Below are 26878 nucleotides of genomic sequence, written 5' to 3'. Positions count from 1 at the left end.
AGACCATATTCTCTTCATGTAACCTCAAGATTAGTTCCCCTTTTTGGACATGAATAATGGTTCCAGCAGTAGCTAGGAATGGCCTTTCTAGGATGATTGATGTGTTGGCCTCTTCCTCCATATCCAGCACAACGAAGTCAGCTGGAAAAATAAACTCTCCTACTTTCACCAACAAATCTTTCACTACCCCATAAGGAAACTTAAATGTTCTGTCAGCCAATTGGAGTGCCATTCTTGTTGGTTTGGCTTTCTCAATCTTCATCCTTCTCATCATAGCCAAGGACATGAGATTGATGCTAGCCCCCAGGTCGCACAATGCTTTCTCAATGTTGATATCCCCTATAATGCAGGGAATTTGGAAGCTCCCAGGGTCTTTCATCTTTTGGGGGAGCTTCTTTTGTATGATAGCACTGCACTCCTCAGTTAGAACTATGGTTTCCTTCTCACTCCAGTTCCTCTTTCTTGTCATGAGCTCCTTTAAAAATTTTGCATAGAGCGGCATTTGCTCTAATGCCTCAACAAATGGTATGTTGATCTGGAGCTTCTTGAAGATTTCTAGGAATCTAGAGAACTGGCTATCTTTCCCATCCTTCCTCAGCCTTTGTAGGTATGGTTCCTGTGGCACATAAGGCTTTAGGATTGGCTTTGATGAGGATGGTATATGGGTTTCTTCTTTCTTGTTTTCAGGCTCCTTTACAGCTTCTTTTTCATGGTTACTTTGACTTGGGGATGCTTCTTCTACAACTTTTCCACTTCTAAGTATGATGGCATTACATTCCCCTCTTAGGTTGGCCATGGTATCACTGGGAAATGTATGTGTGGGCATTGGTATTTGCTTAGAAAAGCTCCCTAGTTGTGCTTCCAATTTTGAGATTGATGCGCCTTGATTCCTTATGTTTGATCTGCACTCTTCTTGATTGGCATCCATCTTCTTTTCAGCCTGTATTTGTCTCTCCAAAACATTGGAAATAGCTCCTGTCAGCTGTGATGACATTTGTGCTATTGCAGCCTCCTTTCTTTCAAAATTGCTCTTGATTTCACATGGTTGCATGGTTGAGGTTGATGTTTCTTGGTGGTGGTTGTTGTGTGTTTGTTGGGTGGAGTGATATGATGTATTTTGTGAATTGTGGTAGGGTCTGTTGTTGCCTGATTGATGGTTGGGGTTATGGTTGTTGTATTGGTTGGATTGGTATGGTTTGTTATGGTCTTGGTTGTGGCTTTGTTGGTTTCTCCACCCAAAGTTTAGGTGGTTCTTCCAACCTAAGTTATATGTTTTGTTATTTGGGTCATATGGTGGTCTAGAAGAGTTGTTCACATAGTTTGCCTGCTCCCATTCACTTTCAACCTCTGGGGCATCTTCTTCCTGTGGTGGTGCTTGAGCTTGGATAGCTGAGACTTGGCTAGTCTCCATCTTCTTTGTTAGGGCTGCTAGTTATGCTGCAATCATCTTGTTTTGTGCTAACAAGGCATCCATAGAATTTAGCTCCAGCACTCCTTTCTTTTGAGTCCTTTCTGAAGCATAGAAGTATTCATTTTCAGCTACAGTCTCTATAACATCTATGGCTTCTTCAATGGTTTTCTTCTTGTTGAGTGAACCCCTGAAGAATGGTCCACAGCTTTCTTTGCTTCATATGATAACCCTTCATAGAAGATGTGGAGTTGCACCCAACTGAACATATCCAGAGGGCACTTCCTTGTCAAGTCTTTGAACCTCTCCCAGGCCTCATAAAGTGTAACGACCCAATTTTCAATATGTCTAGATCATACCGGAAACTGAGCGCTACCAATTTGTCTTCCTAATTATTATCTATTATTTATCATATGAGCCTGATTCGTTGTTAAACGCGTAGTTAATTTGCGTGGTGTATTTTTATTTTATTTTATTTTTTTTGAAAACGTTTGGATTAATAGACAGAATAATTTATAATCAATTCACAAGTAATAACAGATAAAACAGTTATAAACAACCACACAAAAATACATCACAAGTAGTTGACAACATTCGGTGATTCAGCCTTTATTAGCATATAGACTGTTAGTTAGAACACCCCTAGATATAGCTAAATAATATCTATATACATATATATACATACAACATCCCAGGTCCTGACCTGTTCAAGAGGTCCCTAAGCTGGCACCTAGGCTAGCCTAGACTCTATACTCACCTAGTCCTCTAAACTACAAAAGCGAGGGAAAGTACGTTCTAGGTCTTCAAAACTCAAGTCAAGTGGAACGCCATCAAAAGATAGAACATCATCTGTTACTCCTCGGCACGATCAGACTTTTCCACAGGACGTCTCTCTGGTACCTCATGAAGTAGCCACACAATAGGAATCTCGTACACAGAATTTAGGTTAAAGTGCGCATACGAATGGGGTGCAGACGTTGGCTGGTCTCATAGTATATACATATAATTAAAGAACGATATTCACCCTAGACTCAGAAGACTGCCTAGAGTGGAATCCCTTTTTGTGTACAATCGTCAGCGAACTACGGAAAGGAACTCTTACTTCCATCTGAAGTGGAAAGGGAGAGAGAAGGGGTAAGAACTGGGGAGTTCTTAGTAGGGCCGGGGTTATTAGTTACGTTCATTTATTTGGGGTCGATTAGTAGACAAATAACATAATATAGCGAAGCAGTAAACAGAAGATAAAGATAGAAAGAGAAATTAGAGAGAACCAAAAGCAGAACACAAACAAAAGAATACAAGAAAATAAAGCACAGAAATAGCATACGAGCAGACAAACATAAAGAAGTAGATCACACATAGAAAGGAATGCAACAGAGAATGATGCGCAGACAAGAATGATGCATGTCTAGCCCTAGCGCAGGCCATGAGCTCATGTGTCAGTTGGCTGCCCGCAATCCCGACATTTATCCGGTCACGAATAATCCCGATTTCCCGGATACGATTTTCCGTTCCTAAATAAATGCGCATATAATAATAGCCGCTCATTTGAGACAGCCTCTGCTTACTGCAGGAAAATATATATATACTCTGCTCTGCTCTGGGGAAGCGGAAAATGGCTGTAGGTAACTTAGTTTCCCTACAGAGGCTCTGGGTTGCATTAAGCAACTAATATATATTGAATATAGCTCTGGATTGCATCAAACAACTAATATATATATATATATAGCTTTTTATTATATTACTCTTCTCTTTATATCTCTTTACTCTGTTCTGGTTTCTCTTTTCTATGTATCTCTTTACTCTGTTTTAATTACTCTGTTCTCTGTATCTCTTTTCTCTTCTCTGATTACTCTTTTCATCTGTATCTATATTACTCTTTCTCTCTTTATCTCTTTAGTTTACTCTGGTTACTCTGTTTTCTGTGTTTCTCTACTCTGCTCTGATTTCTCTGCCTAACGTATGTATTTAAAGTTTATGTAAATTTCGGTATGAATAGTTCGCCTGTCCCAAGTATAGGTTCATTAAGTCTATACTGAAATAGTTTAACTTTTCATATAATACCTAACCCTAGTCGCAACTCAAGGACTAACTATGTTGCCCTAGTTTGTTCACTAGTCTCTGTCTGTTTTTCTGTCATTAAAACTTTACAGACTTTTTCTTCGATTTTTATCTTTTCTTCAACTTTTTATCTTTTATTTATCTTTGCCTCACTAATATGTTTTTACCACTCCCTAAGTGTTTTATGAAGGTAATTATGAGATTCTGCGCTTAAAGTTGTCTTTCTAAAGCTTTTACAGAAAACTGCCTTTTCCGTATTATTTTATTATTTTTATTAAAATATTATTTTTAATTAAATATTATTATTTAATATTTTATTATTTTTTATTATTTTATCATTAAATTTTCGAAAATTAACTTACTTTTACTTTTAACCTTTAAAATTCACTTTTTACCACCCGTAACTTTTAATATTTCTACTTTTACCACCCTAACTTTCAGAAATTACCAAAAACCCATTAAACACCAAAATTTTTACTTTCTTGCCCTTTTTAAGATCTAAGGCCTGTTCTTCATTGTTCTTCATCAAACTCAAAGTGTTCTTCATGTTCTTCATAAATTCTTCAGATTCTTTCTCTGTTTTTACCCGTTTCTCAGTCTTTTCAGCAACCGATTTTTACTATAATTCATAATAAATTAGAAGCCACTAAAACCCCATCTTTTCTACATGATTTTAACACAAATTGAACCTCAATTTAAGCTTAGGGTTTCGTTTTTCCAGCTGCCCAAGAACATGAACTTTAAAGCTTGAATTTCATCAAATTTCATTAAAATTTCACCAAAATTTCACCAAGAATCAATCATATATGCAACCAATTTTTAGCACAGCTAATTTATACAACATTCACACAACTCAAACACAAATAATCAAGATTAATTTCGTGACACCCTACCTGGTTTTGCTGCTCCTAATTCGGTTAAACTTTCAGGTGGTCCTTAAGCACTTTTTCCTCCTAAATCACATCAAGAACAACTTTAAATCCAAAAACTCTCAACTGACCAAATCTCACTCAGTATGTTAGGAAGAGATATCTCACCTTAGACTTGCTGGAAATTCACGTTTCTTGGCCCTCAAGTCAAGTTAAGCATGATTCCTAAGGAAGAACATCAAGAAAACACATGTTTTGCATGGTTTTCCTTGAAAACCAAATTGAAATGGGAGGGAGACAGCCATCTCACCTTATTTCCATCCTTTATAAGTTACATGGTTATGTAGAGGAAGAAGAGAGGATCATTTTGGTGAAATCGGAGTTTTGATTTGAGTTTTAGTTCAGAGGAAATCAAGCTTTGAAGATTAAGTGTTCATGAAAGTTTCTCTCTTTTATCTCTTGTTATTTTCGGCCAAAATGATGAAATGAGACAGCCTTGGAGGTCTTGGGGGTGTAAGGTGAGTTGTGATTGGTTGGCTTGGAGGTGGATTAAAATAATATTAAAATATCTCTGGTGTACAACTACTAAAACTAGGTGTACCAGAACACTCGTAAAAACATCTCTAAAAATTATTTTCTGAGCTACTAGAATAAATAACACTAGTAACATATTTATTATGAGAATAGAACATGTATAATGAGGCCTTAGCATTGCTAAATTCATCAGAGAGTGCTGGTGCTAAGCTGCACCAGTAAACCGTAAACCCGGTTAAACCAATTTTCTGTTTTTAACAAAAACAGACCAGGTAACCTTATAATATCATTCAAGCATTTTCTAATACTAATATAATGATAATATTATACTATTATCTCTCTCCTCTCATGAATTGATTCCGGTTTGTCAAACACAGACTATTTACGAAAATCAGAATCAAAACTGCCAACCGATACGGTTCAAAAACTAGGTTCTTCGCGATTGCATTATCGAGCTTGCCTCAAAGGAGGTTATAGCTTAAGGATGACATAATGATAATGAGGATTGAGATGCTTGATGATATAGCAGAGGTGTTCCCTTTACTGATCTTCCGGAGAAATCCGTACTTTCAGAAAAGATCTCGTGTACTCGAAAATCAGGGTTGTTACATTCTACCCTCCTAAAAGAAAATTTTGCCCTCAAAATTTTAGTTACCTAGGAATAAATACGGGTAATCAGCTTTCATCTTATCTTCCAGTTCCCAAGTGTGCTCTTCCTCTCCTCTCGGTTCCCATGCTACTTTGACTAAGCGAACAGTATTGCCTTTTAGCTGCTTATCACTTCTTTCTACGATCTGAACCGGTGATGCTTGATATGTCAAACCATTTCATAACTATACTGTCTCTGGTTGTAAAACATGACTCTTGTCGGGAATATATTTCTTAAGTTGCGAGACATGAAAAACATCATGAAGGTTTGATAAATAAGGAGGAAGGACTATTTGATAAACTACTAGACCGACTCTTTTAAGTATTTGGAAAGGTTCTATGTATCGTGGGTTAAGCTTTTTAGTCTTAAGGGCTCTACCTATTCCAGTAATCGAGGTTACTTCTAGAAAGACACGGTTTCCGTCACTAAACTCTAAGGGTCTACGTCTATTATCGGCATAGCTCTTTTGATGGCTTTGTGCTGTCTGGATCTTCCGACGAATCTCCTTTATCTTCTCAGTAGTTTCTTACACTAAGTCTGGACCTAAGACACTAGCTTCTCCATTGTCATTCCAACACAATGGTGTCCGACATCTTCTTCCATAGAGAGCTTCATATGGTGCCATCCCGATACTTTATTGGAAACTGTTGTTGTAGACGAATTTGACCAAAAGAAAATACTTATCCCAGCTACTTTGGTTGTCTATCATACATGATCGTAACATGTCTTCTAACGTCTAGATTGTCTGCTCTGATTACCCGTCTATCTGAGGATGGTATGCTATACTCGTGTGCAATTCTGTTTCCAACGCTTTCTGAAAAGCTCCCCAAAATATAGTAGTAAACCTCGAAACTCGATCTGAGACAATTTATGAAGGTATCTGGTGCACGAAATTGTGATACATCTCCATGGCTTCAAAGGCCTGGTGCTCTGATCTAGTTTTATTGTCTGTCACAACTTCGATTCAACTAACCAGCAAGTGCACTGGGTCGTCCAAGTAATACCTTACGTGAGTAAGGGTCGAATCCCACGGAGATTGTTGGTATGAAGCAAGCTATGGTCACCTTGTAAACCTCAGTCAGGCGGATATAAAATAATTATGGAGTTTTCGAATAATAAATAATAGAATAGGGATAGAGGTACTTATGTAAATCATTGGTAGGAATTTCAGATAAGCGAATGGAGATGCTTTTTGTTCCTCTGAACCTCTGCTTTCCTGCTATCTTCATCCAATCAGTCTTACTCCTTTCCATGGCTGGCTTTATGTGATACATCACCACTGTCAATGGCTACTTTCGGTCATCTCTCGGGAAAATGATCCAATGCCCTGTCACGGCACGGCTAATCGTCTGGAGGCATCACCCTTGCCAATGGCTTCATCTTATCCTCTCAGTGAATAATATGCTCACGCACCCTGTCACGGCACGGCTATTCATCTGTCGGTTCTCGATCATGCTGGAATAGGATTTACTATCCTTTTGCGTCTGTCACTAACGCCCTGCAATCGCGAGTTAGGAGCTCGTCACAGTCATCCAATCATTGAATCCTACTCGGAATACCACAGACAAGGTTTAGACTTTCCGGATTCTCTTGAATTCCGCCATCATTCTAGCGTACGCCACGAAGATTCTGGTTAGGAGATCTAAGAGATATTCATTCTAGCTTATTTCATGTAGAACGGAAGTGTTTGTCAGGCACGCGTTCATAAAGGAGAAGGATGATGAGCGTCACACATAATCATCACCTTCATCACGTTCTTGGGTGCGAATGGATATCTTGGAAGTGAAATAAGATGAATTGAATAAAAAACAGTAGTACTTTGCATTAATCTTTGAGGAACAGCAGAGCTCCACACCTTAATCTATGGAGTGTAGAAACTCTACCGTTAAAAATACATAAGTGAAAGTCCAGGCATGGCCGAGATGGCCAGCCCTCAAATGTGATCTAAGATAGCATACAACTGATCAAAGATGCCTAATACAATAGTAAAAGGTCCTATTTATAATAAACTAGTCACTAGGGTTTACATTAGTAAGTAATTGATGCATAAATCCACTTCCGGGGCCCACTTGGTGTGTGCTTCGGCTGGGCTTGAGTGTTGCACGTGTAGAGGTCCTTCTTGGAGTTGAACGCCAGTTTTAGTGCCAGTTTGGGCGTTCAACTCTGGTTTTGGCTCCTTTTCTGGCGTTGGACGCCAGAATTGGGTAGAAAACTGGCGTTGAACGCCAGTTTACGTCATCTATTCTTGGCCAAAGTATGGACTATTATATATTGCTGGAAAGCCCTGGATGTCTACTTTCCAACGCAATTGGAAGCGCGCCATTTCGAGTTCTGTAGCTCCAGAAAATCCACTTTGAGTGCAGGGAGGTCAGAACCCAACAGCATCAGCAGTCCTTTTTCAACCTCTGAATCTGATTTCTGCTCAAGTCCCTCAATTTCAGCCAGAAAATACCTGAAATCAAAGAAAAACACACAAACTCATAGTAAAGTCCAGAAATGTGAATTTAACATAAAAACTAATGAAAACATCCCTAAAAGTGACTAGATTCTACTAAAAACATACTAAAAACAATGCCAAAAAGCGTATAAATTATCCGCTCATCACAACACCAAACTTAAATTGTTGCTTGTCCCCAAGCAACTGAAAATCAAATAGGATAAAAAAAAGAGAATATACTATAAATTCCAAACTATCAATGAAACATAGCTCCAATCATAGGAGCGGGACTTATAGCTTTTTGCCTCTTGAATAGTTTTGGCATCTCACTTTATCCATTGAGGTTCAGAATGATTGGTATCTATAGGAACTTCAGATTTCAAATAGTGTTATTGACTCTCCTAGTTCAGTATGATGATTCTTGAACACAGCTTCTTTATGAGTCTTGGTCGTGGCCCTAAGCACTTTGTTTTCCAGTATTACCACCGGATACATAAATGCCACAGACACATAATTGGGTGAACCTTTTCAGATTGTGACTCAGCTTTGCTAAAGTCCCCAATTAGAGGTGTCCAGGGTTCTTAAGCACACTCTTTTTTTGCTTTGGACCTTGACTTTAACCGCTCAGTCTCAAGTTTTCACTTGACACCTACACGCCACAAGCACATGGTTAGGGACAGCTTGGTTTGGCCGCTTAGACCAGGATTTTATTCCTTTAGGCCCTCCTATCCACTGATGCTCAAAGCCTTGGGATCCTTTTTATTTGCCCTTGCCTTTTGGTTTTAAGGGTTATTGGCTTTTTGCTCTTGCCTCTTGGTTTTAAGAGCTTTGGCTTTTTCTGCTTGCTTTTTCTTTTTCTTTCTATATTTTTTTTCGCCTATTTTTTTTTTCTGCAAGCTTTGCTCTTTGCTGCTTTTTCTTGCTTCAAGAATCATTTTTATGATTTTTCAGATTATCAAATAACATGTCTCCTAGTCATCATTCTTTCAAGAGCCAACATATTTAACATTCTTAAACAACAACTTCAAAAGACATATGCACTGTTCAAGCATACATTCAGAAAACAAGAAGCATTGTCACCACATCAATATAATTAAACTAAGTTCAAGGATAAGTTCGAAACTCATGTACTTCTTGTTCTTTTGAATTAAAAAATTTTTCATTTAAGAGAGGTGATGGATTCATAGGACATTTATAACTTTAAGACAAAGTTACTACTACTAATGATCATGTAATGAAGACACAAACATAGATAAGCACATAACATAGAAAACGAAAAATAGACGAAATAAGAACAAGGAATGAATCCACCTGAGTGATGGTGGCGTTTCCTTCTCGAGGAACCAATGATGTCCTTGAGCTCTTCTATGTCTCTTCCTTGTCTTTGTCGCTCCTCCCTCATTGCTTTTTGATCTTCTCTTATCTCATGAAGCATGATGGAGTGCTCTTGATGTTCCACCCTTAGTTGTCCCATATTGGAACACAATTCTTCTAGGGAGGTGTTGAATTGCTCCCAATAGTTTTGTGGAGGAAAGTGCATTTGAGGCATTTCCGGAATCTCATGGTGGTGAGCTTCATACGCCTCTTGCCTGCTCCATCTTTTTCTTAGTGATGGGCTTGTCCTCTTTGATGAGGATATCTCCCTCTATGTCAATCCCAGCCGAATTGCATAGGTGGCAAATGAGGTGAGGAAAGGCTAACCTTGCCATGGTGGATGACTTGTCAGCCACCTTGTAGAGTTCTTGAGGTATAATCTCATGAACTTCCACCTCTTCTCCAATCATGATGCTATGGATCCTGATGGCCCGATCTATAGTAACTTCAGACCGGTTGCTAGTGGGAATGATTGAGCATTGAATGAACTCCAACCATCCTCTAGCTATAGGCTTGAGGTCCAATCTTCTTAGTTGAACCGGCTTGCCTTTGGAGTCAATCTTCCATTGAGCTCCTTCTACATATATGTCCATATATGTAGGGGCGTGCGTTCTCTTCCATGTTTGGCAAGTTGAACGCCAACCTCACATTTTCCGGACTAAAATCTAAGTATTTCCCCCGAACCATTGTAACATAGTTCTTTGGATCCGGGTTCTTACTTTGATCATGGTTCTTGGTGATCCATGCATTGGCATAGAACTCTTGAACCATTAGGATGCCGACTTGTTGGATGGGATTTCTTAGAACTTCCCAACCTCTTCTTTGAATTTCATGTCGGATCTCCGGATACTCATTTCTTTTGAGTTTGAAAGGGACCTCGGGGATCACCTTTTTCTTGGCCACAACATCATAGAAGTGGTCTTGATGGGCTTTGGAGATGAACCTTTCCATCTCCCATGACTCGGATGTGGATGCTTTTATCTTCCCTTTCCCTCTTCTAGAGGATTCTCCGGTCTTAGATGCCATCAATGGTAATGGAAAAACAAAAAGCTTATGGTTTTACCACACCAAACTTAGAATATTGCTCGCCCTCGAGCAATAAACAAAAGAATAGAAGAAGAAGAAGAAGAAATATGGAGAGGGAGAGGGAGATGTGGTTTCGGCCAAGAGGAGTGTAGAGGGGTGTGTTGTGTGAATTTGATGCAGAATGGAGGTCTTTATATAGGGAAGGGAGAGGGGGTTAAGGTTCGGCCATATGGGTGGGTTTGGGTGGGAAATTGGTTTTGAATTTTGAAGGTAGGTGGAGTTTATGAGGTAGGTTTATGGGGAAGAGTGGATGGATGTGAGTGGTGAAGAGGTGATGGGGAAGAGAGTTTATGGGGTTGTGTGAAAGAGAGTGGTGAGAAGAAGTGAGTGGAGGTAGGTGGGGATCCTGTGGGGTCCACAGATCCTGAATGGATCCTGTGGGGTCCACAGATCCTGAGTGGATCCTGTGGGGTCCACAGATCCTGAGTGGATCCTGTGGGGTTCACAGATCCTGAGGTGTTCAAGGATTTACATCCCTGCACCCATTAGGCATGTAGAAATGCTTTGTACCCAACTCTGGGCGTTTAGCGCCAGGCTGGTGGCCATTTTGGGCGTTTAATGCCCATTTGTGTGCCATTTCTGGTGTTGAACGCCAGAACCATGCCTGTTCTGGCGTTCAGCGCCCAGAAGCTGCCCATTTTGGGTGTTCAGCGCCAGCACCATGCTCTGTTCTGGCGCTGAACGCCAGACAGATGCTCCTCCAGGGTGTGATTTTTCTTCTGCTGTTTTTGATTCCGTTTTCAATTTTTATATTTATTTTGTGACTCCACATGATCATGAACCTACAAAGACATATAACTAAGAAAAAATATAGTTAGATAAATAAAAATTGGGTTGCCTCCCAACAAGCGCTTCTTTAATGTCAATAGCTTGACAGTGGGCTCTCATGGAGCCTCACAGATGTGCAGAGCTTTGTTGAGACTCTCCAACACCAAACTTAGAGTTTGGATATGGGAGTTCAACACCAAACTTAGAGTTTGGTTGTGGCCTCCCAACACCAAACTTAGAGTTTGACTGTGGGGGCTCTGGTTGACTCTGCTTTGAGAGAAGCTTTTTCTGCTTCCTCTCCATGGTTGCAGAGGGAGATCCTTGAGTTTTAAACACAAGGGAGTCCTCATTCCATTGAAGGACTATTTCACCTCTGTCAACATCAATCACAGCTCTTGCTGTGGCCAGGAAAGGTCTTCCTAGGATGATGGATTCATCCTCTTCCTTTCCAGTATCCAGGACTATGAAATCAGCAGGGATGTAAAGGCCTTCAACCTTTACTAACACGTCCTCTACTTGTCCATAAGCCTGTTTTCTTGAACTGTCTGCCATCTCTAATGAGATTTTAGCAGCTTGCACCCCAAAGATTCTCAGTTTCTCTATTACAGAGAGGGGCATGAGGTTTATTCCTGAACCAAGGTCACACAGGGCCTTAAAGATCATGGTGCCTATGGTACAAGGTATTATGAACTTTCCAGGATCCTGTCTCTTCTGAGGCAATGTCAGTTGATCCAGATCACTTAGTTCATTGATGAACAAGGGAGGTTCAACTTCCCAAGCATCAATGCCAAATAATTTGGCATTCAGCTTCATTATTGCACCAAGAAACTTGGCAGTTTTCTCTTCAGTAACATCCTCATTCTCTTCAGAAGAGGAATACTCATCAGAGCTCATGAAGGGTATAAGGAGGTTTAATGGAATCTCTATGGTCTCTAGATGAGCCTCAGAGTCCTTTGGTTCCTCAGAGGGAAGCTTCTTATTGATTACTGGACGTCCTAGGAGGTCTTCCTCCTTGGGATTCACGTCCTCTCCTTCCCTTACAGGTTCGGCCATGATGCTTATGTCAATGGCCTTGCACTCTCCTTTTGGATTCTCTTCTGTATTGCTTGGGAGAGTATTAGGAGGGATTTCAGTGATCCTTTTACTCAGCTGGCCCACTTGTGCTTCCAAATTTCTAATGGAAGACCTTGTTTCATTCATAAAACTCACTGTGGCCTTAGATAGATCAGAGACTAAGTTTGCTAAGCTAGATGAGTTCTGCTCAGAATTCTCTGTCTGTTGCTGAGTGGATGATGAAAAAGGCTTGCCATTGCTAAACTTGTTTCTTCCACCATTATTAAAGCCTTGTTGAGGCTTTTAATCCTTCCATGAGAAATTTGGATGATTTCTCCATGATGAGTTATAGGTGTTTCCATAAGGTTCACCTAAATAATTTACCTCTACTATTGCAGGGTTTTCAGGATCATAAGCTTCTTCTTCAGAAGATGCCTCTTGAGTACTGTTGGATGCAGCTTGCATTCCATGCAGACTCTGAGAGATCATATTGACTTGCTTAGTCAATATTTTATTCTGAGCCAATATGGCATTCAGAGTATCAACTTCAAGAACTCCCTTCTTCATAGGCGTCCCATTACTCACAGAATTCCTTTCAGAAGTGTACATGAACTGGTTATTAGCAACCATGTCAATGAGTTCTTGAGCTTCTGCAGGCATTTTCTTTAGGTGAATGGATCCACCTGCAGAAGTGTCCAGTGACATCTTTGATAGCTCAAATAAACCATTATAGAATATATCCAGGATGGTCCATTCTGAAAGCATGTCAGAAGGACACTTTTTGGTCAACAGTTTGTATCTTTCCCAAGCTTCATAGAGGGATTCACCTTCTTTCTGTCTGAAGGTTTGAACATCAGCTCTAAGCTTGCTCAGCTTTTGAGGAGGAAAGTACTTGGCTAAGAAAGCCGTGACCAGCTTATCCCAAGAGTTCAGGCTGTCTTTGGGTTGAGAATCCAACCATAATCTAGCTCTATCTCTTACAGCAAAAGGGAAAAGCATGAGCCTGTAGACTTCAGGATCTACTCCATTAGTCTTAACAGTATCACATATCTGCAAGAATTCAGTTAAAAACTGAAAAGGATCTTCAGATGGAAGTCCATGAAACTTGCAGTTCTGCTGCATCAGAGAAACTAATTGAGATTTCAGCTCAAAGTTGTTTGCTCCAATGGCAGGAATGGAGATGCTTCTTCCATGTAAATTGGAATTAGGTGCAGTAAAGTCACCAAGCATCTTCCTTACATTATTATTATTTTCGGCTGCCATCTCCTTTTTCTGTTCGAAAATTTCTGAAAGGTTATCTCTGGATTGTTGTAATTTAGCTTCTCTTAATTTTCTCTTCAGAGTCCTTTCAGGTTCTGGATCTGCTTCCACAAGAATGTTCTTATCCTTGCTCCTGCTCATATGACAAAGAAGAAGGCACAGAAAAATAATAATAATAATAATAGAGATCCTTTATACCACAGTATAGGGATCCCTGTGTGAGTAGAAGAAGAGGGGGAGACAAAGAATGTAATATAATGGAAGAAACACAACTGTGAGGATGGCAGAAATGTGAGATGAGATGTTAGGATATGAATGAATAAATAGAATAAGATGGGGGAGGGATAATTTTCGAAAATTATTTTGAAAAAGAGTTAGTGATTTTTGAAAATGGTTTTTGAAAATTGTTAGTATTTTTTCGAATTTTTTTTTAAAAATAAAAAAAAAATAAGAATAATTAGTTAATTAAAAAGAAATTTTTGAAAAAGAGGGAAGATATTTTCGAAAATTAGAGAGAGAGAGTTAGTTAGGTAGTTTTGAAAAAGTTAAGAAACAAACAAAAAGTTAGTTAGTTAGTTGAAACAAATTTTGAAAAGATAAGAAGTTAGGAAGTTAGAAAAGATATTTTGAAAAGATATTTTTTTGAAAAAGATAAGATAAGAAGATATTTTTGAAAAGATATGATTGAAATTAGTTTTGAAAAAGATTTGATTTTTTTAAATCTCAATTAATGACTTGATTCATAAGAAATCACAAGATATGATTCTAGAACTTAAAGTTTGAATCTTTCTTAACAAGCAAGTAACAAACTTCAAATTTTTTGAATCAAAACACTAATTGATTATGTTATTTTCGAAAATTTGATATAAAAATAAGAAAAAAATTTTTGAAAAATATTTTTGGAATTTTCGAAAATAACTAAGAATTTTGAAAAAGATTTGATTTTTGAAAAAGATTTTGAAAAAGACAAGATTTTCAAATTGAAAATTTGATTTGACTCATAAGAAACAACTTGATTTTAAAATTTTTTGAAAAAGTCAACTCAAATTTTCGAATTTGATGAGAGAAAAGGGGAAAGATATTTTTTTTATTTTTGAAATTTTTATGAAAAACATGAAAAATATGTAATGCATGAAATTTTTAGATCAAAACAATGAATGCATGCAAGAATGCTATGAATGTCAAGATGAACACCAAGAACACTATGAATGTCAAGATGAACATCATAGACATAATTTTGAAAAATTTTTAATGCAAAGAAAACATGCAAGACACCAAACTTAGAATTCTTTAATACTTACGCACTAAGAATTCAAGAATGCATATGATAAACATGAAAAGACACAAAACAAAAAATCATCAAGATCAAACAAGAAGACTTACCAAGAATAACTTGAAGATCATGAAGAACACTATGAATGCATGATATTTTCGAAAAAATGCAAGATGCATATGCAATTGACACCAAACTTATAACATGACTCAAGACTCAAACAAGAAACATGAAAAATATTTTTTTGATTTTTTTTTTTGATTTTCTAATTTTTTTGGTATTTTTCGAAAATTATATGAAAAAGAAAAAAATAAGGATTCCAAAATTTTTAATATGAATTCCAGGAATCTTGCAATGTTAGTCTAAAGCTTCAGTCCAGGAATTAGACATGGCTCACTAGCCAGCCAAGCTTTCAATGAAAGCTCCAGTCCAAAACACTAGACATGGCCAATGGCCAGCCAAGCTTCAGCATGTAACAACAGAGTATATTGCTCTTGATAACAAATTGCTGCTCATCATTTATCAAGTATGTAACTTACCTCTGATGGTTTGGAAGCCTCAGTCCAAAAGAATTTAGACATGGCTTTACAGCCAGCCAGGCTTCACATGCTTCATGAAACACTAGAATTCATTCTTAAAAATCTTGAATAAAATTTTTGAAAACATTTTTATTTTTTTCGAAAACAGATGAGAGATTTTTGAAAATATTTTTGAAAGATTTTTTTGAAAACAAAACGAAAAGAAAATTACCTAATCTGAGCAACAAGATGAGCCGTCAGTTGTCCAAACTCGAACAATCCCTGGCAACGGCACCAAAAACTTGGTGTTGTTGCCGGATCCAAACTTGGCACTGATGTTACCGGACCAAAAGCTTGCCGAAAACTCAAACAATCCCCGGCAACGGCGCCAAAAACTTGATGCACGAAATTGTGATACATCTCCATGGCTTCAAAGGCCTGGTGCTCTGATCTAGTTTTATTGTCTGTCACAACTTCGATACAACTAACCAGCAAGTGCACTGGGTCGTCCAAGTAATACCTTACGTGAGTAAGGGTCGAATCCCACGGAGATTGTTAGTATGAAGCAAGCTATGGTCACCTTGTAAACCTCAGTCAGGCGGATATAAAATAATTATGGAGTTTTCGAATAATAAATAATAGAATAGGGATAGAGGTACTTATGTAAATCATTGGTAGGAATTTCAGATAAGCGAATGGAGATTCTTTTCGTTCCTCTGAACCTCTGCTTTCCTGCTATCTTCATCCAATCAGTCTTACTCCTTTCCATGGCTGGCTTTATGTGATACATCACCACTGTCAATGGCTACTTTCGGTCATCTCTCGGAAAAATGATCCAATGCCCTGTCACGGCACGGCTAATCGTCTGGAGGCATCACCCTTGCCAATGGCTTCATCTTATCCTCTCAGTGAATAATATGCTCACGCACCCTGTCACGGCACGGCTATTCATCTGTCGGTTCTCGATCATGCTGGAATAGGATTTACTATCCTTTTGCGTCTGTCACTAACGCCCTGCAATCGCGAGTTAGGAGCTCGTCACAGTCATCCAATCATTGAATCCTACTCGGAATACCACAGACAAGGTTTAGACTTTCCGGATTCTCTTGAATTCCGCCATCATTCTAGCGTACGCCACGAAGATTCCGGTTAGGAGATCTAAGAGATATTCATTCTAGCTTATTTCATGTAGAACGAAAGTGTTTGTCAGGCACGCGTTCATAAAGGAGAAGGATGATGAGCGTCACACATAATCATCACCTTTATCACGTTCTTGGGTGCGAATGGATATCTTGGAAGTGAAATAAGATGAATTGAATAGAAAACAGTAGTACTTTGCATTAATCTTTGAGGAACAGCAGAGCTCCACACCTTAATCTATGGAGTGTAGAAACTCTACCGTTAAAAATACATAAGTGAAAGTCCAGGCATGGCCGAGATGGCCAGCCCTCAAATGTGATCTAAGATAGCATACAACTGATCAAAGATGCCTAATACACTAGTAAAAGGTCCTATTTATAATAAACTAGTCACTAGGGTTTACATGAGTAAGTAATTGATGCATAAATCCACTTCCGGGGCCCACTTGGTGTGTGCTTGGGCTGGGATTGAGTGTTGCACGTGTAGAGGTCCTTTTTGGAGTTGAACGCCAGTTTTAGTGCCAGTTTGGGCATTCAACTCTGGTTTTGGCTCCTTTTCTGGCGCTGGACGCCAGAATTGAGTAGAAAGCTGGCATTGAACGCCAGTTTACGTCGTCTATTCTTGGCCAAAGTATGGACTATTATATATTGCTGGAAAGCCCTGGATGTCTACTTTCCAACGCAATTGGAAGCGCGCCACTTCGGGTTCTGTAGCTCCAGAAAATCCACTTTGAGTGCAGGGAGGTCAGAATCCAACAGCATCAGCAGTCCTTTTTCAACCTCTGAATCTGATTTCTGCTCAAGTCCCTCAATTTCAGCCAGAAAATACCTGAAATCACAGAAAAACACACAAACTCATAGTAAAGTCCAGAAATGTGAATTTAACATAAAAACTAATGAAAACATCCCTAAAAGTGACTAGATTCTACTAAAAACAATGCCAAAAAGCGTATAAATTATCCGCTCATCAGTATCCCATGTAGTCGTATGATTCCTCGAATATATATTCGTTCCAGCCTTTCTAAAGTATAGTCAACTCGAATTGGAAGGAAATGCGCTGACTTTGTCAACCTGTCCACAATTACCCAGATGGCATCGTGTCCAGTTGAGGTCCTTGGCAATCCCGTGACAAAATCTATAGAAATCTGCTCCCATTTCCATTGTGGTATTTCTAAGGGTTGCAGGGTTCCTGACAGCTTCTGATGTTCCACCTTTATCTTCTGGCAGGTTAAATATTTTGAGACATAATCAGCTACTTCTTTCTTTAAGCCCGGCCACCAGAACATTTGTTTCAAATCTCGATACATCTTTGTCACTCCAGGATGCATAGAAAATCTACTTTGGTGAGCTTCAGCAAGAATCTTTTGTCGCAATTCTCCAGAGTTAGGCACACAAATTCTTTTCTTGTACCTCCATAGGCCACTACGATCCTATCTCACAGCTTCTTCAGCTCTGCAAGCAATGGTGACATCCAGTACAGTGCTATGGAAATCGGTCCGGCTCCAGATACTAGATCAATGCTGAATTCTATCTCTCGCTGAGGAGGAGACTCAGGTATGTCATCCAAGAAAACATCAGGAAATTCCTTCATCATTTAGATTCGTTCTAAGCTTAATTCACTATCATTCGAGCTAGCCGCTAACAAAACGTACCCCTCAAAATCACTCTTGTCTAAGGTAACTCTTACAGAATTCAGATATAAGGTGTGGGACAGAAATGGTTTAGTACATAGACTATCAGATGGAATAATAGCAGTTCTTTTAAAATAATCCAGGAAACATGATACTTAGATAACCAATCTAATCCTAAAAGAACTTCTAAACCATATAGAGGCAAACAGATTAGATAGTGTATAAAAGTCCTGTTCCTAATAGCGAATGGTACTTGCAGGCACACTAAACTGGTCAAAGCATTTTGGGATGCAGGTGTATGGACAATCAAGTAAAAATTCAATTTAAAGAAATATAATCCTAACTCGTGAGCAATAGTTAGAGAAATAAAGAATGCGATGCACCCGAATCATACAGTACAGTTATAAATCAATTCTTGACATAACCTGACCTTGAATGAGGGCATCCGATTGCACAACATCGTCAATAGTGATAACAAACACTCGTCCTTGTTGTTGGGTTCTGACTGGATTTCGAGTAAATCCCTTTGGACAATCCTTGGCAACGTGTCCAAGTTCTCCACAAGTATAGCAGTTAGGTGATCCAAACTAGCAAGACCTGTTACTATGCTATTTTCCGCATTGCTTACATGCAGGGTTTATGTAAGCCTGACGGGATCGTTTACCATTGCCTTGCCTTACTTTACCTCGAGCGATAAATCCAAATTTTATAGTATTGCCAGCGGACTCATCTACTATTCTTTTTCGACAGTTTCTTGCCCGATGTCCTTCCTTATTACAGTAGTAACATAAACCTGTTCTGAACCGGCAAAGCCTACTACCATGATGCTTTCCATAGGTTGGGCATACGACACCACTTTGAGCTTGGTGAGGTTGACTCTCATGTCCTTGTTCAATGTTACGGTTATTGTCACTACCATTATTGCGAGTTAAAAGGCTGACATCTCGGTGGTTTCCATTCCAACACTGGAATTGACCAATGGCTTTAAAGTTGCGACCTTGAGGGGCTAAATTTTGAACAAAGTCTCTTTGTGAATCCTCCCTACGACTTGCTCTAGCTATCACCACCTTCTTTGAACATTCTTTCACTAGTTTACTTTTATTCACCAGTTCAGCAAAATTTCGTATCTCTAGCGAAATAACAGAATTCATCAGTTTTTCTCGGAGTCCTCCTTCAAACTTTAAACACTTCCATTCCTCAAAGTCTTCTGGGTTCCCTTGACAAATCTTGGAGAAACGGCACAAGTCATCGAACTTACGGGCATACTCAGCAATAGTCATATCCCCTTGTTTCAACTGCATAAGCTCCATCTCCTTATCATCTCGTGCTGCTCCCAGAAAATACTTTTTATAAAATTCGTCCCTAAAGATATCCTAAGGAATGTCATTTTTATTCTGTTGTAGCAGTCGTTGTATCCCCTGCCACCAGTACTCAGCTTCTCCCTCGAGCATATAAGTAGCAAACTCCACGTGTTGTCCATCCGGAACATGTTGCGCTCTCAGTGATCGTTCAATTCCTCGAAACCAATTATCAGTGTCAGTCGCAACGAGTGTACCCTTGAACTTAGGCGGATTAACCTTCAGAAATGTCGCAAGGGTCATAGGTCTTTCAGGATGCCCTAAGTTGTTCTCATCATTCCCATTATCTTCTTCGTATTCATTCTCGTTCCCATTTCTCACTCCGAGACGTTCAACAGCCCTAGCCGCTGCTACAACAGCTTCACGCACTACTTCAGCCACGTTGTTCATGGTAGCCATAAACGTTTTCTGTTCCCACTCGTAGTTAACATTAGGAATTCCTTCCCGTACGCCTCGTATCCGTGAACCCATTATAGTCTTGTTCACACCAAACAATCATTGTTAAGGTGATCAGTCTTAACACTTCAAGTCAAGTGTGAGCATTCCCAAAATAAAAACACAGAGACAATCATGCAACATATATCACTGGGATATCCTATATGCATGAGACACACAACAGAGTATGCAATGAAGCATAGTCAGTCCACTCCCCAGGCTCTACTGGGAACGAACCTGATACCAAATTGTAACGACCCAATTTTCAATATGTCTAGATCATACCGGAAACTGAGCGCTACCAATTTGTCTTCCTAATTATTATCTATTATTTATCATATGAGCCTGATTCGTTGTTAAACGCGTAGTTAATTTGCGTGGTATATTTTTATTTTATTTTATATATTTTGAAAACATTTGGATTAATAGACAGAATCATTTATAATCAATTCACAAGTAATAACAGAAAAAAACAGTTATAAACAACCACACAAAAATACATCACAAGTAGTTGACAACATTCGGTGATTCAGCCTTTATTAGCATATAGACTGTTTGTTAGAACACCCCTAGATATAGCTAAATAATATCTATATACATATATATACATACAACATCCCAGGTCCTGACCTGTTCAAGAGGACCCTAAGCTGGCCCCTAGGCTAGCCTAGACTCTATACTCACCTAGTCCCTCTAAACTACTAAAGCGAGGGAAAGTACATTCTAGGTCTTCAAAACTCAAGTCAAGTGGAACGCCATCAAAAGATAGAACATCATCTGCTACTCCTCTGCACGATCAGACTTTTCCACAGGACGTCTCTCTGGTACCTGATGAAGTAGCCACACAATAGGAATCTCGTACACAGGATTTAGGTTAAAGTGCGCATACGAATGGGGTGCAAACATTGGCTGGTCTCACAGTATATACATATAATTAGAGAATAATATTCACCCTAGACTCAGAAGACTGCCTAGAGTGGAATCCCTTTTTGTGTACAATCGTCAGTGAACTACGGAAAGGAACTCTTACTTCCATCTGAAGGGGAAAGGGAGAGAGAAGGGGTAAGAACTGGGGAGTTCTTAGTAGGGCCGGGGTTATTAGTTACGTTCATTTATTTGGGGTCGATTAGTAGACAAATAACATAATATAGCGAAGCAGTAAACAGAAGATAAAGATAGAAAGAGAAAGTAGAAAGAAACAAAAGCAGAACACAAACAAAAGAATACAAGAAAATAAAGCACAGAAATAGCATACGAGCAGACAAACATAAAGAAGTATATCACACACAGAAAGGAATGCAACAGAGAATGATGCGCAGACAAGAATGATACATGTCTAGCCCTAGCACAGGCCATGAGCTCATGTGTCGGTTGGTTGCCCGCAATCCCGACATTTATCCGGTCACGAGTAATCCCGATTTCCCGGATACGATTTTCCGTTCCTAAATAAATGCGCATATAATAATAGCCGCTCATTTGAGACAGCCTCTGCTTACTGCAGGAAAATATATATATACTCTGCTCTGCTCTGGGGAAGCAGAAAATAGCTGTAGGTAACTTAGTTTTCCTACAGAGGCTCTGGGTTTCATTAAGCAACTAATATATATTGAATATAGCTCTGAGTTGCATCAAGCAACTAATATATATATAAATATAGCTCTGGGTTGCATTAAGCAACTAATATATATATATATATATATATATATATATATATATATATATATATATATATATAGCTCTTTATTATATTACTCTTCTCTTTATATCTCTTTACTCTATTCTGGTTTCTCTTTTCTCTGTATCTCTTTACTCTGTTTTAATTACTCTGTTCTCTGTGTCTCTTTTCTCTTCTCTGATTACTCTTTTCATCTGTATCTATATTACTCTTTTTCTCTTTATCTCTTTACTTTACTCTGGTTACTCTATTTTCTGTATTTCTCTACTTTGCTCTGATTTTTCTGCTTAACGTATGTATTTAAAGTTTATGTAAATTTCGGTATGAATAGTTCGCCTGTCCCAAGTATAGGTTCATTAAGTCTATACTGAAATAGTTTAACTTTTCATATAATACCTAACCCTAGTCGCAAATCAAGGACTAACTGTGTTGCCCTAGTTCGTTCACTAGTCTCTGTCTGTTTTTCTGTCATTAAAACTTTACAGACTTTTTCTTCGATTTTTATCTTTTCTTCAACTTTTTATCTTTTATTTATCTTTGCCTCACTAATATGTTTTTACCACTGCCTAAGTGTTTTATGAAGGTAATTATGAGATTCTGCGCTTAAAGTTGTCTTTCTAAAGCTTTTACAGAAAACTGCCTTTTCCGTATTATTTTATTATTTTTATTAAAATATTATTTTTAATTAAATATTAGTATTTAATATTTTATTATTTTATTATTTTATCATTAAATTTTCGAAAATTAACTTACTTTTACTTTTAACCTTTAAAATTCACTTTTTACCACCCGTAACTTTTAATATTTCTACTTTTACCACCCAAACTTTTAGAAATTACCAAAAACCCCTTAAACACCAAAATTTTTACTTCCTTGCCCTTTTTAAGATCTAAGGCCTGTTCTTCATGGTTCTTCATCACACTCAAAGTGTTCTTCATGTTCTTCATAAATTCTTCAGATTCTTTCTCTGTTTTTACCTGTTTCTCAGTCTTTTCAGCAACCGATTTTTACTATAATTCATAATAAATTAGCAGCCACTAAAACCCCATCTTTTCTACATGATTTTAACATAAATTGAACCTCAATTTAAGCTTAGGGTTTCATTTTTCCAGATGCCCAAGAACATGAACTTTAACGCTTGAATTTCATCAAATTTCATCAAAATTTCACCAAATTTTCACCAAGAATCAATCATATATGCAACCAATTTTTAGCACAGCTAATTTATAGAACATTCACACAACTCAAACACAAATAATCAAGATTAATTTCGTGACACCCGACCTGGTTTCGCTGCTCCTAATTCGGTTAAACTTTCAGGTGGTCCTTAAGCACTTTTTCCTCCTAAATCACATCAAGAACAACTTTAAATCCAAAAACTCTCAACTGACCAAATCTCACTCAGTATGTTAGGAAGAGATATCTCACGTTAGACTTGCTGAAAATTCACGTTTCTTGGCCCTCAAGTCAAGTTAAGCATGATTCCTAAGGAAGAACATCAAGAAAACACATGTTTTGCATGGTTTTCCTTGAAAACCGAATTGAAATGGGAGGGAGACAGCCATCTCACCTTATTTCCATCCTTGATAAGTTACATGGTTATGTAGAGGAAGAAGAGAGGATCTTTTTGGTGAAATCGGAGTTTTGATTTGAGTTTTAGTTCAGAAGAAATCAAGCTTTGAAGATTAAGTGTTAATGAAAGTTTCTCTCTTTTCTCTCTTGTTATTTTCGGCCAAAATGATGAAATGAGACAGCCTTGGAGGTCTTGGGGGTGTAAGGTGAGTTGTGACTGGTTGGCTTGGAGGTGGATTAAAATAATATTAAAATATCTCTGGTGTACAACTACTAAAACTAGGTGTACCGGAACACTCGTAAAAACATCTCTAAAAATTATTTTTTGAGCTACTAGCATAAATGACACTAGTAACATATTTATTATGAGAATAGAACATGTATAATGAGGCCTTAGCTTTGCTAAATTCATCAGAGAGTGCTGGTGCTAAGATGCACCAGTAAACCGTAAACCCAGTTAAATCGATTTTCTGTTTTTACCAAAAACAGACCAGGTAACCTTATAATATCATTCAAGCATTTTCTAGTACTAATATAATGATAATATTATACTATGATCTCTTTCCTCTCATGAATCGAGTCTGGTTCGTCAAACAGAGACTATTTACGAAAATCAGAATCAAAACTGCCAACCGATACGGTTCAAAAACTAGGTTCTTCGCGATTGCATTATCGAGCTTGCCTCAAAGGAGGTTCTAGCTTAAGGATGACATAATGATAATGAGGATTGAGATGCTTGATGATATAGCTGAGGTGTTTCCTTTACTGATCTTCCGGAGAAATCCGTACTTTCTGAAAAGATCTCATGTACTCGAAAATCAGGGTTGTTACATAAAGTGTTTCACCATTTTGTTGTCTGAAGGTCTGCACCTTAGCTCTCAGTCTATTGACTCTCTGTGGAGGGTAGAATCTTGCTAGAAATTTTTTTACAACCTCATCCCAAGTTGTTTAGCTTTCCTTGGGAAATGCTTCCAACCATTTTGCTGCCTTATCTCTGAGAGAGAAAGGAAACAAAAGTAGCTTGTAGGTGTCAGGGTGTACGGCATTGGACTTTACATTGTCACAATTCCTCAGGAATGTAGTGAGATATTGGTTTGGGTCCTATTGAGCTCCCCTTGCATATGAACAATTATTCTGGGCAAGTGTAATAAATTGAGGTTTCAACTCAAAGTTGTTAGCATGGATTATTGGCTTGAGAATGCTGCTGCCACAGTTTTCTGGATTTGGGTTGATACAATTAATAAAACAGATAGAAGGATGAAAATATGAGCAATGAATAACTAAATTGGCCAAAGTAAAGATAAGATAAAATAGAACAGAAGAAAATTAAAGAACTAGAAAAAAAATAACAAGGTAATTAAAATATTTAATCTAGCTCCCCAATCAATTTAATCATTGTCAAATTCAAACCAATCCCTGGCAACAGTGCCATAAAACTTGATGACCGAAATTCACTCCCCATATAAAAAATGATGAATTCGTTCTTTTGGCAAGCGCACCAAAATTATCGTCAAGTAATAACCCACAGTGGAGTGGGATCGTATCCACAGAGATTGGTAGATTTGAGCAATTTTAATCAATTGGTGAATTAGTTAAGCTGAACAATATAGAGTGTGATTACAGAATTGTAAATGAACAGGAAAGTAAATGAATCAAAAGTAAAGATAAGCAGTAAAGTGCAGAAAAGGAAATGACAATAATATAAAGTGTAGAAACATAAATGACTTAATTGTAAATGAGAATGGGATTGACAGAATGTAAAGAAAGCTATAAAGAAGGTGGAAGGTAAGAATAAGGGGAATTCATTAAGATCAGGAGATGTTGTTCTCTTTGGATTAAATCCAGTTCATCTCATCTTCAATCATGCAACTCATTGACCTCTTGGCAATCCTGATTATACGACACATCATCATAGGTCCAAGTAGAGGGATGATTATATGTCACCATATCCAAACACCAAAACTCAGATCTTACTCTCAAGTGTGAGAAGTGATTTCTAGCATGGTTTCATGTTTCCTTTTCCAAGGTTTGCATGAAACCCATTTTGCATTCAACCTCTTTCCCAAGATGATTGAACACTAACATTAAAACGAAATTCCTTCTAGCAAATCAAAGAGAAGATAAAGAGAAGAAGAAATTCACTATCATTAATCCATCAAGTACAACAGAGCTCCCTCTCTCAATGAGAGGGAATTTAGTTACTCATAGCTCAAAAGAAAAGTATAAGAGATAGAAGAAGATGATGTGAAAAGTAAATCTAACTATACTTTAACAAAACTATTACTCTACAACCCCTTCTCAGTACTTTCAGGGGTTATTTATACTACTCCTAGCACTTGAATAAAGAAAATACAAAAGAGAAAAGAAAAATACAATTTGGAGGGAAAAGAAAACTCAATAAACGTGACCTTCCAGGCTAGCGTGTGATTGGTGTTCAAGTGGCGTGCCACGCCCAGCCTCTAATTTGGCTTAGCGCGCCACGCCCACCTCCTCAAGTGGAATGCTCCATGTGTTGATGTCCCTGGCGTGCCACGTCTTCGAGCCCAAGTGGAATGCCCATGATCTCCTTAAGTTATGGTTGGCCTGGTGTGCCACGCCTTCGAGCCCAAGTGGCATGCCCAACCCTTTTCCTCCTTCTTCTCCTCTCTGGAAAGTTGAACTGGCTTGGCACGCCCAGGGTCTGGCGTGTCATGCCCATTATGTGTGCTTGGTTCTTCTTTCTGGTCAATTGAACTAGCATGGCACGCCCAGGGTCTGGCGTGCCATGCCCCTTGTATGTGCTTCACTCTCTTCTCTGCATAATAGAACTGGCGTGCCACGCCTAGTGTGTGGCGTGTCACGCCCAGCATTCTTCCTTGGTCTAGTGGCTGGCGTGCCATGCCTGGGTCTTCAAGTGGCACGCCCAAGTGAGGATTGAGAGTTGGCGTGCCACGCCTTTGACACCAAGTGGCACGCCCAGCTTTGCTTTGGTCTTTTGTAGTGGTGGCGTGCCACGCCTAGGTCTTGAAGTGGCACGCCCAAGTGATGCTTTGAAGCTGGTGTGCCACGCCTTCGACACCAAGTTGCACGCCCAGCTTCTTGGACCTTCAACTTCTTCTCTGGAAACTTGTACTGGCGTGCCATGCCTTGATGCTCAAGTGGCACGCCCATTTTAATGTGATTCTCTTAAGCCTGGCGTGCCACACCTAGCTTTTCAAGTGGCACGCCTAAGTGAGGATTAGAGCTTGGTGTGCCACGCCTTCGACACCAAGTGGCACGCCCAGCGTTGCTTTGACCTTCTCTTGCATTGGCGTGCCACGCCTGGGTCTTCAAGTGGCACGCCCAAGTGAGGATTGAGAGCTGGCGTGCCACGCCTTCGACTCCAAGTGGTATGCCCAAGTGCTTGTCCCCTCTGAATGGATGAACTGGCATTCCATGCCCAATGGTCCAAGTGGCACGCCCATAGTGTGAAATGAGCTTGGCGTGCCACGCCCCTTGTAGTGGCCTTCAGCATTGCTCTTTGGAAAACTGTATTGGCGTGCCACGCCCATGTAAAAGATTCAATCATACTTCTCTAGAAAACCATACTGGCGTACCATGCCCAGCTCCTGGCGTGCCACACCCATACAATTTCATGGCGTTTGTTCCAAGTGGCATGCCAGTTTCACACGCCCAGCTTGTTTTGTTGTTTTCTTCCCTTTTGTTGCCTTTTTCACCTGAAATTCAGCACAAACCCATTTCAAAGTAATGTACCATAATATTCATCAAATAGTTCATGAATTGCAGTGATCAAATGAGA

General features: G+C 38.9%; 1 non-coding gene across 1 annotated transcript; it reads left to right on the top strand.

The window, feature by feature from the left end:
* Window positions 1–12998: 12998 nt before the first annotated feature.
* Window positions 12999–13106, top strand: LOC112761359 (small nucleolar RNA R71). Its single transcript, XR_003181758.1, has one exon. It is a non-coding gene; the product is annotated as a small nucleolar RNA R71 (small nucleolar RNA).
* The last annotated feature ends 13772 nt before the right edge of the window (window positions 13107–26878 follow it).

Source organism: Arachis hypogaea, chromosome 16 (genome assembly GCF_003086295.3).
Source record: "Arachis hypogaea cultivar Tifrunner chromosome 16, arahy.Tifrunner.gnm2.J5K5, whole genome shotgun sequence".
Lineage (NCBI taxonomy): Eukaryota > Viridiplantae > Streptophyta > Magnoliopsida > Fabales > Fabaceae > Arachis > Arachis hypogaea.
The sequence above is the reverse complement of the archived record's forward strand: the minus strand, read 5'-3'. Positions and strand labels throughout refer to the sequence as shown.